Below are 13309 nucleotides of genomic sequence, written 5' to 3' on the forward strand. Positions count from 1 at the left end.
CTCTTTCAAGTTGACTTCTGTGTCCTTTTAATATATTCCCCCCACCCCGCCTTTTTTTTTCTGAGCACTTCTTCACTTTCTGGCACTACAAGATCCTCTAGGCTCACCTTGTATATTCACTAGGGCCCCAGCCCTAGAATCAGCCATTTCTCCAAGAAGCCCCAGTTCCTTTTATTGGAGAATGGATTAGAAACCAAGATATGGACACTCAGGTGTCCTTTGATGAAAAAAGTTATCCATCAAAAATGTATCATTCTGGGCCAGCCCCGTGGCTTGGTGGTTAAGTGAGCGCGCTCCACTGCTGGTGACCCGGGTTCGGATCCCGGGCTCGCACCGACGCGCTGCTTCTCCGGCCATGCTGAGGCCGCGTCCCACATACAGCAACTAGAAGGATGTGCAGCTATGACACACAACTATCTACTGGGGCTTTGGGGGGAAAAAATAAATAAATAAAATCTTTAAAAAAAAAAAAAAATGTATCATTCTTTTCTTTTATTGCCTCCCTTTTTCTTTTTTTGGTGTCTTATTTTTAAAAAAATCTTTCTTTACTTCAAGGCCTTAAAGATATTCAATATTTTCTATGCAAAAATGTAAGGTTTTGGCTTTGACATTTAAATCCTTAATCCATCTTTAATTGATTTTTTTTTTTTGAGGAAGATTGGCCCTGAGCTAACATCTGTTGCCAATCTTCCTCTTTTTTTCTCCCCAAAGCCCCAGTATATAGTTGCGTATCATAGTTGTAGAGTTGTGGCTCTTCTACATGGGACGCCGCCTCAGCATGGCTTGATGAGCGGTGAGTAGGTCCACGCCCAGGATCCGAACTGGCGAACTCCAGGCCACCGAAGCAGAACACGTGAACTTAACTGCTGTGTCACTGGGCCGGCCCCTTTAATTGATTTTTATTTATGGTATAAGGTAGAGAGCCAATCTCACTTTTTTCCCAAATGGATAACTGTGATATGATTATATATATATATATATATATATATATATATACAGTCTTTGTCCCTGGTTCCTGACACTGAGGTCCCAAATCCCTTGGAATTTCCTGGGTGATAGGAATGTCTTTTGTTCTAATGAGGCCACTCTTGGTGGGCTTCTAAATAGCTTCAGGATGGGGGCTGGTCACCATAAAGACCAAGGCATAATTAGAGGGTTGGAACTTTCAGTCCCAACCCCCAACTCCAGGAAGGGGAGAAGGGCTGGAGACTGAGTTAGTCACCAACTGCAATGATTTAATCAATCATACCTACATAGTGCTCTCTCCTGAGTTCTTTTTTTTTTTTTTTGTGAAGAAGATCGGCCCTGAGCTAACATCCATGCCTGTCCTCCTCTTTTTGCTGAGGAAGACTGGCCCGGGGCTAACATCCATGCCCATCTTCCTCTACTTTATCTGGGACGCCACCACAGCATGGCCTGACAAGCGGTGCATTGGCGCGTGCCTGGGATCTGAACCCAGGCAGCCAGCAGCAGAGCGCACGCACTTAACTGCTACGCCACAGGGCCAGCCCCTCTCCTGAGTTCTGTAAGTCATTCCAGGGAATTACTGAACCTGAGAAGGAGGTCGTGGGAGCTCCCGATTTACAGCCAGTTGGTCAGAAGTACAGGTGGCAACCTTGGACTTGTGACGCATCTGAAGTCAGGGGCAGTCTTGTGGGACTGAGTCCTTAACCTGTGGCGTCTGCACTAATTCCAGGTAGTTAGTGTCAGAATTGAATTGTAGGGCACCCAGCTGGTATCCAGGAAACTGAAGAATTGGTTGTTGGGTGGAGGAAAAACCCACATGTGTGAGTAAAACCCACAGAAGTGTGAGTAAAAGCAGTTCAGGATAACCATTTCTCCCAGTTCGACATACGGAACAGTCCTTCCTTTCCCCATTGATCTCACACACCACCACTATCGTACGCCAAAGTTCCATATGTGCATGGATTTTTCTGGGCTTTCTCTTCTAATCTATTGGTCAATTTCGTTTACCCCCAGACTATACCACACTGTGTTAATTACCATAGCTTCATAATAAGTTATATCTAATAGGGAAGGCTCCCCAACTTGCTCTTCTCTGACGTGTCTCAGCTATTTTTTTGTCCTTTACTCTTCATTAAGTTTTAGAAATGTCTTAACAAGTTCAGGAAAAACCCTTGTTTGGACTGTTATTGGAATTGCATTGAATCCATGTATCGATTTGGGAAGACCTGACAACCTTGTGATAGAAAGTCTTTTGATCCAGCTATGTGGCATCATCTCTCCACATATTTAGGTCTTCTTTAATACCACTTAATGATCTTCTGCAACTTTCCCTGTAGGAGGCCTGCACATCTTATTAGATTTCTAGGGACTTAAAAGTTTGTGAAACTATTGTAAATGGCATCTTCTCTTTAATATGTTTTCTAGTGCAATTGACATTTGCACATTAAATTTTATATCCAGCTATCTTGCTAAACTCTTCTATTATTTCCAAAATTTTGTCTGTAGACTTTGGGGGGGTCCTGTATAAGTGATCATGTTATCTACAATTAACGGCAGCTCTATTTTTCACTTTCCAAACCATTTGCTTCTAATCTGTCTATCTTATTTTACTGCCCTGGACATCTGCTTTTCTCTACATGTTCTCAGTTCCTCAAGGAGCCCATTTACTCTCACATCTATTAAAACAACCCCCAAACCTAAGTGCTCAACTCCAATTGTTCATCTTCAGTTAGTTCTATATTTCTAATTATCCAAAATTAATCTCATCATCTTGCCATCCCTCCAACCCCCTATAGCCTCTCCTCAATCTCCTGCTCAAATATCACAATGCAGTGAATGACAGCGTCATTCTTCCAGTTTTCTAGGCCAGAAGCAGGTGGTCAATTTTCTTGGCTCTTACCTCTCCCCGTTCAGCTAGGTGCTGGTATAAACTCTATAACCTCATTAATATAATTACAATATCTCCATTTAAAGAAAAACAGAAACTACCACTGCCTGCCATCACACCATTCTCTAAACCAGTTGGAAATGGTTTCAGTCTCCACCCAGACTAGAAATGTTCCAGTTCTTGCTCCTGCATTCAGGATCTCTAATCCTGTTTTATAAAGTGGGCAGATAGCAAATGTGTTAATTCACAAACCATATATGTTAGAGCTGTTAAATACTCTTGAGTATCAGAAATACAACAGACATGACTTGCCCTTATCTTGCTTGAACTTGACATCACCTTCTGCGCCACCACATCCACTGGCCCCTCTCCAGTCATCCTCTACACCACAGCTCCAGTGATCCTTTCTAATAAAAATCTGATCATGGCACTGCTCTTAAAATCTTTCAGTTGATTTCCATTGCTTTTATAGACTTAACATGATCAACAAGGTCCCAAGAGTTCTTCAGTACCCTGAGGTTTCAAACATTTCCTCACTCACACCCTCGCTTTGCACTCCCAACACAATAGCCTTCTTCTGTTCCTTGAAATTGTCCCTCAAGCTATCGGGTCCTTGCAACATGTGCTGTTCCCTCTCTGGATTGCTTTTCTCCTACTCTCAAAACCACCTCCATTTCAACCCAGTTTAGTTAGCTCCTGTTCATCCTTGAGAAAACAGTGGAAGCCTCACTCCCTCACAGGAAGCTTTCCCTCACCACTACGCCAAACTAGACGGTTCCTTTCAGTCAGAGTATTTATCTCACTTCTAATTACAGTCGTCCCCCTGTATCCTGGTTCCAGGACCACTCCCCCATACCAAAATCCGAGGATGCTCAAGTCCCTTATATAAAATGATGTATATTTGCATATAACCTGTGCACATCCTCCCATATACTTTAAATCATCTCTAGATTAATTATAATATCTAATACAATGTAAATGCTATGCAAATAGTTGTTATACTATATTGTTTAAGGAATAATGACAAGAAAAAAATGTCTGCACATGTTCAATACAGATGCGACCATCGTAGGCCTTTTGATCCCCAGTTGGTTAGGGCCCACAGACAGAGAGGGCTGACTATACCAATCAGACCCCCTAGCAGAGAACAGAGAACAGCATTCAGATGTGGAAATGAAACTCAGGAGAGCACTTCCTTTTCTTTTTTCAACATTAAGTTGTGATTAAAGAATATAAAATCATGTTTTAGATACTGAGCAACTAAAGGTTGATAATAAACACTGAAAAGAAAAAAAACACAAAAACTGCCAAAAATAGTTCAACTTAATAAAGTCACTCAGAGACAGATTGAAGGCAAAACGTCTACAGAAAGAAAATCCTCAGAGCAAAACCATTCCTTCCTTCACACAGAGAAACTCTCCCTAGTAGGAAAGGACACCACTCCTGGAAATATCATCACAACACCAGGCTGAGGCACCAAGTGGATGAAGCAAGATCCTATTCCATCTCCCTGTTCCAAAAAGCAACTTAACACGATGTCCTCAGAGAACATAACAGATGTTAAAAAGCTAAGAACAGATACTAAATTTGACTTTAGCCAAAAGACCAAGAAGCAGTAACTTGTATTGCTCATTGTTCTGCCAGGCTGTACTCACATTTCCTTATTCACTCATGGTCACATAAACCATGCTCCCACATACTGGGGGTTTTTTTGGTTTTGGGGGTTTTTTTGTGAGGAGGACTAGCCCTGAGCTAACATCCAATGCCAATCCTCCCCTTTCTTCTTGAGGAAGACTGGCCCTGGGCTAACATCCGTGCCCACCCTCCTCTACTTTATATGGGACGCCGCCACAGCATGGCTTAGCAAGCAGTGCGTCAGTGCACGCCCGGGATCCGAACCTGCGAACCCTGAGCTGCCGCAGCGGAGCGCACACACTTAACTGCTGCGCCACAGGGCCGGCCCCTCCCAAATACTTTTGACTTTCCTTTGTATGTTATTCTTTGTTTTTGTCTAGCTGCCCTTAACATTGTTTCTTTGTCATTGACTTTTGCCAGCTTTACTACTATATGCCTTGAAGAGGACCTTTTCCTGTTGAAAATATTTAGGCAATCTATTGGCTTCTTTTACTGGTATTTCCAGCTCCTTCCCCAGATTTGGGACGTTCTCAGCTATTATTTCCTTGAATAAGCCCTCTGTTCCTTTTTCCCTCTCTTCTCCCTCGGGAATTCCTATAATCCTTACATTACATTTCCTAATTGAGTCGGATATTTCTCTGAGAATGTCTTCATTTCTTTTTAGTCTTTGTTCTCTCTGCTCCTCCATCTGGAGCATATCTGCATTCCTAGCCTCAATGATGCTAACTCTTTCCTCCATACTGTCAGCTCTGTTCTTTAAAGATTCCAGATTTTCCTTTATCTCCTCCATTGTGTTTTTCATCTCCAACAATACTGATTGGTTTTTTTTTATGGTTTCAATCTCTTTTGAGAAGAAATTCCTGATCTCGTTGAATTGTTTATCTGTGCTTTCTTATAATTCATTGAGCTTTTTTATGCTATTTTGAATTCTCTGCTGTTTAGGTTATAAATTTCTGTGCCTACAGGGTTGATTTCTGGATGCTTGTCATTCTCCTTCTGGTCTGGAGATTTAATGTATTTTTGCATTGTGCCTGCTGAACTCGATTTGTTTTTCCTCATCCTGACAATATGTGGTTGCAGTTTCCCCCTGCCGCCACTGGGTGGGAGTCAAGGGCTGTGTAGTCTGAGCCCACTGTGATCTGAGAGTGGAGCTCTTGGGCTCACTGGCTGAGCTGGAGAAACCGGCCTGCAGGGTGGGGCGCTCTCTTTTGCCTGCCGGAGGGGTGGGGGGAGGCCTTCTCGCTCTTCCCTCACTATCTGCTCTCCTGGAGTGCTCAGATGTTGACGGCACCCTGGCAACAGTTAAGACTCCAGGGCCGACCCTGTGGCTTAGCAGTTAAGTGCGCCCACTCTGCTGCTGGCGGCCCGAGTTCGGATCACGGGCACACACCAACGTACCGCTTCTCTGGCCATGCTGAGGCCGCGTCCCACATACAGCAACTAGAAGGATGTGCAACTATGACATACAACTATCTACTGGGGCTTTGGGGAAAAAAAAAATAAATAAATAAAATTATTAAAAAAAAAACAGTTAAGACTCCTCTGTGTGGGAATTTCCCACAGGCTATGAGAGAACTTGGAGAGCGACAGTTTTCCCACAGAGCGCCGCCCCTCCCCGCTCTCTGGGAACCTCAAGGACCCGAAGTAGCCGATGGGATGGAGAGGGGGAGGATTTCTCCTTACCTCTCCCCACTTCCTTGGGGTCTCCACCAGATCCACTCTCAGATGTGCGGCTCTGTGGGTCTCTCAGATGTCCCCTTGTGTTGTGTGAGTGTCCTTTGTTGGCATGTGAATGTGGTTTTCATTGTAACTTATCCGGGGGAGAGTTTACGGGAAAGCTCACTCTGCCATGATGCTGACATCACTCCTACTTTTGACTTTCAAAGGCATCCAAAATGTCTAAATGTTACCAGAGCTTTCCAACCAAACAATCCTAAAGACACATAATGAGAAGTTGGGATCTTAGATTTCAATATGTGCTTCCTGAACATAAAATCTCCCTTTATTTCTGGCTGCAAGTAACTCAGTATGTGAATGGCACCGCCCATATTTGCATAGCCCCATTCTCCTTTTGGGTCAATTACAGGAAAAATCTTAGGGCCTCCATATCAGGAATCAGATGACTAACTATGCTTTAAAATATTCAGTAAGAAAATCTTTAAAAAAAAAAAAAAAAAGGCCAGCCCCGTGGCTTGGTGGTTAAGTGAGCGCGCTCCACTGCTGGCGACCCGGGTTCGGATCCCGGGCTCGCACCGACGCGCTGCTTCTCCGGCCATGCTGAGGCCGCGTCCCACATACAGCAACTAGAAGGATGTGCAGCTATGACATACAACTATCTACTGGGGCTTTGGGGGGAAAAATAAATAAAATAAAATCTTTAAAAAAAAAAAATATTCAGTAAGGTGAAAAGGGGGTATAAAACATTGAGAAGAAGACATTCAGGGACCAGGTATGGTATAACAGAAACCTGAATTTGAAATAATCATTCACTCTGAAACTGAAGTGGTTAATTTCAATACCAACTCTCTGTAAAAGAATCTGAACTATAGAGAAATTAAAGACAAATTCCTTTAAAAAAAAAAAAGTGAAATACATCACTAAGAAGGGAAACTCTTTTCTATTTCAAAATAGAAACTGTAACACTAATGGAATGCTAGCTAGAATGTAACCAATCTGAGAAGGAAACAAAAGTCTCCCCTCCCCCCCAACCAACACACACTACTAGCATAGAGACTAAAGAATTATAACTGTTACATAATTACCACAGCCCTATTTTCCCATTATAAGTCCTCCATTACACATGTTCCCAAAGGTGCTATAAAACCAGGCTGTGACACTGTGATATACAAAATATATATATTTGGTCTTCATCCTGTTTCCTGGCACAAGATCTAAAACCCTTGTAATTTCCTGAGAAATAGGGGTGATAGAAGCATCTTTCGTTCTAATATTTGGTCTTAGTCCTTGGTTCCTGACACAAGAGTTTCTAAGCTTGGAATCTCTAGACTGATAGGAGTGTCATTTTGTATGTTAATAAGGTGACCTTGGGGGAGAGGGACCTAGACAGCTACAGGAGAGGGGCTGGTTGCCAGAGAAACAACTAGTGATTAGAAGGTTGGAATTTTCAGCCCTACCCTGCAACCCCCAGGGAGGGGAGAGGGGCTGGAGATTGAATCACCAATGGCCAATGATCATGCCTGCGTAATGGGACCTCCATAAAAATCCTAAACAATGGGGTTAGGAAAGCTTCCAGGTTGGTGAACACATACATGTACCAGGAAGATAACACACTCCAAGTCTATGGGGTCAGAAGCTCCTGTGCTTGGAACCCTTCCAGACCTCGCCCTACATACCTCTTCATCTGGCTGTCCTTTATAAAATCCTTTATAATAAACCGGTAATAGTAAAATGCTTCCCTGAGTTCTATGAGCTGTTATAGCAAATCTAAACCTGAGGAGGGGGTTGTGAGAACTGCTGATTTGTAGCCAACTCAGATAGAAGTGTGGGTAACCTGGGAACTCACTACTTGAGATTGGTGTCTGAAGTGGGGGGTAGGAGGGGTGGCAACAGTCTGTGGGACTGAGCCCTTAACCTCTGGGGTCTGTGCAAACTCCAGGTTGTTAGTTTCAGAACTGAATTAAATTCTCAGATATTAAGTTGGTGTCCACACAGAACTGGAAAATTGCTTGGTTGGAAAACCCACACTTTTCGTGTCAGAAGTATTCTGAGCAGAAAACAGATCATAGTGGTCAGTAGTAAACAGGCCCTAACAGCAGATTCTTCTTACAGACCCTTGGGAGACTGCACTCAAATCTGGAAATGTTATTTAAGAAAGCTTTTCTTATTCATTACACTAAACAGAGAAGATAGAAAATATCTGTGGAAATGCAGACATTCAGAGAGACATGATGAAATAGCAAAATCTAGATTCTGATTATCACTCTTCCATGGAAAGAGTAAGTGATCTCAAACAAAAATTTGTACAACTAAAGGTATTAACTACAGAGAAAATTAAAACTCAAAAGTTTAAGGAAAATGGATCTTATAGCAAGTTTGGAAAGGGGAGTCTCTTTTCATCCTCAAATTAGAAAGCAGCATTAGAACTGAGTTAGCATAGAGCAAGTTTCTTTCAAACAGCAATATCAGTAATTTACAAAACACTTTTATAGGTAACCAACATTTGATTTGGGGGGAAAAAAAAACTTGAGACCTAAATGTTTCTCTCTACTTATAGAAAATAAAATTCTCTTCAGAAAACTCAAACTGAATCCACAGACAAATTATCAGAATAAGAGTTCAATAAAATACTAGACATAAAACAATATACAAAAACTATTCTGTTCTGTACACCAGTAATAAACAACTAGAAAATGGATTTTTTTAAGCTGCCATTTACACTAGCAACAAAAACTAGGAGACTTAAGATTAAATCTAACAGGGCCGGCCCCATGGCTTAGCGGTTAAGTGTGCGCGCTCCGCTACTGGCGGCCCGGGTTCGGATCCCGGGCACACACCGACGTACCACTTCTCCGGCCATGCTGAGGCCACATCCAACGTACAGCAACTAGAAGGATGTGCAACTATGACATACAACTATCTACTGGGGCTTTGGGGAAAAAAAGGAGGAGGATTGGCAATAGATGTTTGCTCAGAGCCAGTCTTCCTCAGCAAAAAAAGGAGGATTAGCATGGATGTTAGCTCAGGGCTGATCTTCCTCAAAAAAAAAAGATTAAATCTAACAGTAGAAAGATAACTGAATGAAGGAAAGGATAATATTCTACAGAAACACATTCACATAAAAAGTGCCAGGCGCTGTTCTATGAGCTGGGGATGTGGCCAGGCAAGAGCCCCTGCTTTCATGAATCTTAATTTCACTGAGTAGAAGAGAGAGAAGAGGGGCTGGCCCGGTGGCGTAGCGGTTAAGTGCGCATGCTCCACTTCGGCAGCCCCAGGGTCTGCAGGTTTGGATCCCGTGCGCCTACCAACGCACCACTTGGCAACCCATGCTGTGGCGGCGTCCCATATAAAGTAGAGGAGGATGGGCACAGATGTTAGCCCAGGGCCAATCTTCCTCGACAAAAAGAGGAGGATTGGCATCGGATGTTCGCTCAGGGCCAATCTTCCTCACCAAAAAAAAAAAAAAAGAGAGAGAGAGAGAGAGAAGAAGAAAATAAATACTCAAACACACATAATATGTCAACGATTGCAAGTGATGAAAAGAGAGTAGGATGAGAAGGAGACGATTTTATTCAGGGAAGGCATCTCTGGTGAGATGATATTTGAGTAGAGACCAAAGGAGGGAAGGGAACAAGGGAGGTTTCTAAAAGCAAGTTCTCTAGGGGAGGGAAGAGTAAGTGTAAAAACCAAATGGAGAAATGCCACATATTCATGAATAGAAAGATCTGAAGTCATAAAGAAATTAATGCTCCCCAAACAATCTGCAAATCCATCGCAAATCTTAATATCTGTTCTTGGTAACCTTATAAGATGATCCTATAATTCATGTGCAAGAGAAAAGGGCCAAGAATAGTAAAGTTTTTTTTAAGAAAAAGTAATATTTTTGAAGACAAATCCCACCATATATCAAGCGGGTTATATTGCTAAATAATTATAGCATGCTAAACACACAGGGATGGGCAAATGGACCAGCAGAATAGAATAGGGAGCCTAAAAGTAACCCATGTATATTCGAAACCTTAATATATGCAGAGGTAATGTTATAATCAGTGGAGGAAGAACTAACTATTCACCAAATGGTGCTGCAAAAAAATAAAATTAGATCACTACTTAACACCAAACACAAAAACATATTCCAAGTGAGTAAAAGATGTAAATATGAAAAGCAAATATTTAAAAATTTTAGAAGAAAATAAGAATATCTTTCTGGTTTCAAGGTAAGGAAGGAGTTCTTAAACAAGACACAAAAGCACAAACCATTAAGGAAGAACTGATAAATCCTACAACATTAAGAGAGAAAAATCTGTGCATCACAAGAGACCATAACAAACTGAAAAGACAAGCCACAAAGGGAAGAAGTTACAGTATCTGAAACTCATAAAGCTAACAATAGAATCTTATATAACACATATAAAGTATGACTAAAAATCAATAAGGAAAAGACCAACAACCCAGGAGGAGAAAAATTCACAGAACAGAAACAGTTCACAAAATTGGATACACAAAAGAATGGCCAGTGAACTCTTGAAAGATTATATAACCTCATTAGCAATCAGGAAAATGCAAATTAAAATCACAACAAAATATAATTTCATGTCCATCAGATTGGCAATATTAAAACACCTGACCGAACCAAGTGATGACAAGGATATGAAATTGCATAAGTGACAACATTAATTGGTACAATTACGCTAGGGGAGCCATTTGCAACAGCCTGTAGAATTGAAAATCCCATACCTATTAACCAGCAATGTCAGTCCTAGATTCATCCTCAGAGAAACTTTCACACATGTGCGCAAAGCAACATACAAGATTTTACTGCAGCATTGATTATAGTGGTAAAAATTTGGAAATCTGCAAAAAGGTCCAACAGTAGGGGATAAAATAATTTGTAGAGGGCCGGCTCCGTGGCTTAGCGGTTAAGTGCGTGCGCTCTGATGCTGGCGGCCCGGGTTCGGATCCCGGGCACGCCCCAAGGCACCACTTCTCCGTCCAACGCGAGGCCGAGTCCCACGTACAGCAACTAGAAGGATGTGAACCTATGACATACAACTGTCTACTGGGGCTTTGGGGGGAAAAAATGAATAAATAAAATCTTTAAAATAATTTGTAGAAAATTTCTAACTAGAATACTATAAATGACTAAATCTTAAAGAACTAGAACATAAAAAGACAGGCAAAACGTGTCAAAAATAAAACGTTAAGAAAAAGAGGAGGGGCTGGCCCAGTGGCGGAGCGGTTCAGTGCACGTGCTCCGCTTCAGTGGCCCGGCGCTCACAGGTTTGGATCCCGGGCTCACATCAACGCACCACTTGTCAAACCATGCTGTGGTGGCGTCCCATATAAAGTGGAGGAAGATGGGCATGGATGTTAGCCCAGGGCCAATCTTCCTCAGCAAAAAGGAGGAGGGTTGGCAGTGGATGTTAGCTCAGGGCTGATCTCCCTCCCAAAAAAAAAAATGGAAAAGAGGAAAGAGCAGGTTCACCTTAAAATTTTTTTCCAAAAACCAAAAGATACAATGGAATGCCAACCGTCTGCATTTTAACTGACATTTAGCCCAACAGGAAGACCCACACCATTCATGGAGGGACTGTGACATCAGGTTGGCTTGTGGAATGGATGGAGCAAGCCTCTATTCAATCTCCCTGTTCCAAAAATCCACTTGATAAAGCGTCCTCAGGTAGAGGATTTATGAGATATTCAATGATAAGAACAGACACTCTTCTTTTTTTTTTTTTTTTTAAAGATTTTATTTATTTATTTTCCCCCCAAAGCCCCAGTAGATAGTTGTATGTCATAGCTGCACATCCTTCCAGTTGCTGTATGTGGGACGCGGCCCCAGCATGGCCGGAGAAGCGGTGGGCGCCGGGGATCCGAACCCGGGCTGCCAGCAGCGGAGCGCGTGCACTTAACCGCTAAGCCATGGGGCCGGCCCCAGACACTCTTCTTGATCTTGGGCCAAAAACCAAAGAAACAACCTACAGTTAAGATTCCCATCAGGACTCACTTCCTAAACTTGCACTCAAGGCCACAAAGGCAGCCTTAAAGCTGTTCCTTATAAAATTCCACATCTTCAACTCTCCCAAAAACCAGTCTAATCCTTCCCTGGGAGAGCTTCCCAATGGCACATTCATCCACAGTCCAGGAAATAAGGAAATTCTGTTCTCAAAGTGAATTTTTGCTGTAGAGGTGAACCATCTACTACCTGCTCCCAGCAGAGCACTGCTCATTTGCATATCCCTACTCCTCTACTAATGGAGGCAGTGCCTCTTGCTGCCAGAAGGGGGCAGAGCCATTCCCTAAGAAAATGCCTGACTGCAGCTTCCACCCTCAGAGATTCCTGTTAGAGGAAGCTGTCTACATTACAAAAGTATTTCTTCTAACAACTTCTTCAGGAGATTACTTCATAGCATAGAGCAAGCAAGCAATGAGTTATAGTGACATGCCTTGTTTCACAGGATGGGGATAAAATAATAAATTACACAGACAAGATTTCTGACCTCAGGGAGTTTATATGGGAGGGAATGGAGAGGTCGTATTGAAACTGAAAAAGGAAACTGGGCCATGTTGACTCTGTTGGTAGGTATAGACTTTAACCTAAGTGCAAAGGAGAAGCAGTGAGGATTTTGAGCTGAGAAGATGAGATTTTTTATTTAGAAAGATCACTCTGGCTATAAAGTGGAGAATGGATTAGAATGGGGTAAAGTCAGAGCCAGGGAACCAGGTTAGAAACCTGCAGCAGAAATCCAGGGGTGAATGGCTTGAACTAGGGCACTGAGGACGAGAAAAGCACTGCTGACCTCCAGAAGCTGGCCTGGCACTCACAGCCAGGCCTGGGTGTTCTCATGCTGAACATAATTTCACACAACATCAGCATCAGACAGGCTACTCTGTGATCACAATGGATCAAGACAAAACAAGGCCATTCCATAACTACGCCTTAACACAGACAAAAACCTGAACATTGTCCAAATCACAAAAGCCCTAACATTTCCCTATCTTGGCTAATAGGAGTGACTGCTGTGTCTTTACCAGTTAAAGACTAGCCTCATGGGCCGGGCTCGTGGCTTAGCAGTTAAGTGCGCATGCTCCGCTGCTGGTGGCCCAGGTTCGGACCCCGGGCGCACACTGACGCACCGCTTC

General features: G+C 42.7%; 1 protein-coding gene and 2 non-coding genes across 3 annotated transcripts in view; all 3 read right to left on the reverse strand.

Moving 5' to 3' along the window:
• SLC3A2 (solute carrier family 3 member 2) overlaps nucleotides 1-13309 on the reverse strand; it is a 29038-nt gene that overhangs the window by 10276 nt on the left and 5453 nt on the right. The gene's annotated exons all lie outside the window — the stretch shown is intronic.
• LOC147912540 (U2 spliceosomal RNA) lies at nucleotides 4282-4471 on the reverse strand. Its single transcript, XR_015549800.1, has one exon. It is a non-coding gene; the product is annotated as a U2 spliceosomal RNA (small nuclear RNA).
• On the reverse strand, nucleotides 11732-11916 carry LOC147912541 (U2 spliceosomal RNA). Its single transcript, XR_015549801.1, has one exon. It is a non-coding gene; the product is annotated as a U2 spliceosomal RNA (small nuclear RNA).

This window comes from Ceratotherium simum, chromosome 34 (genome assembly GCF_057802395.1).
Source record: "Ceratotherium simum simum isolate JZ-2026a chromosome 34, ASM5780239v1, whole genome shotgun sequence".
NCBI classification, from domain to species: Eukaryota; Metazoa; Chordata; class Mammalia; order Perissodactyla; family Rhinocerotidae; genus Ceratotherium; species Ceratotherium simum.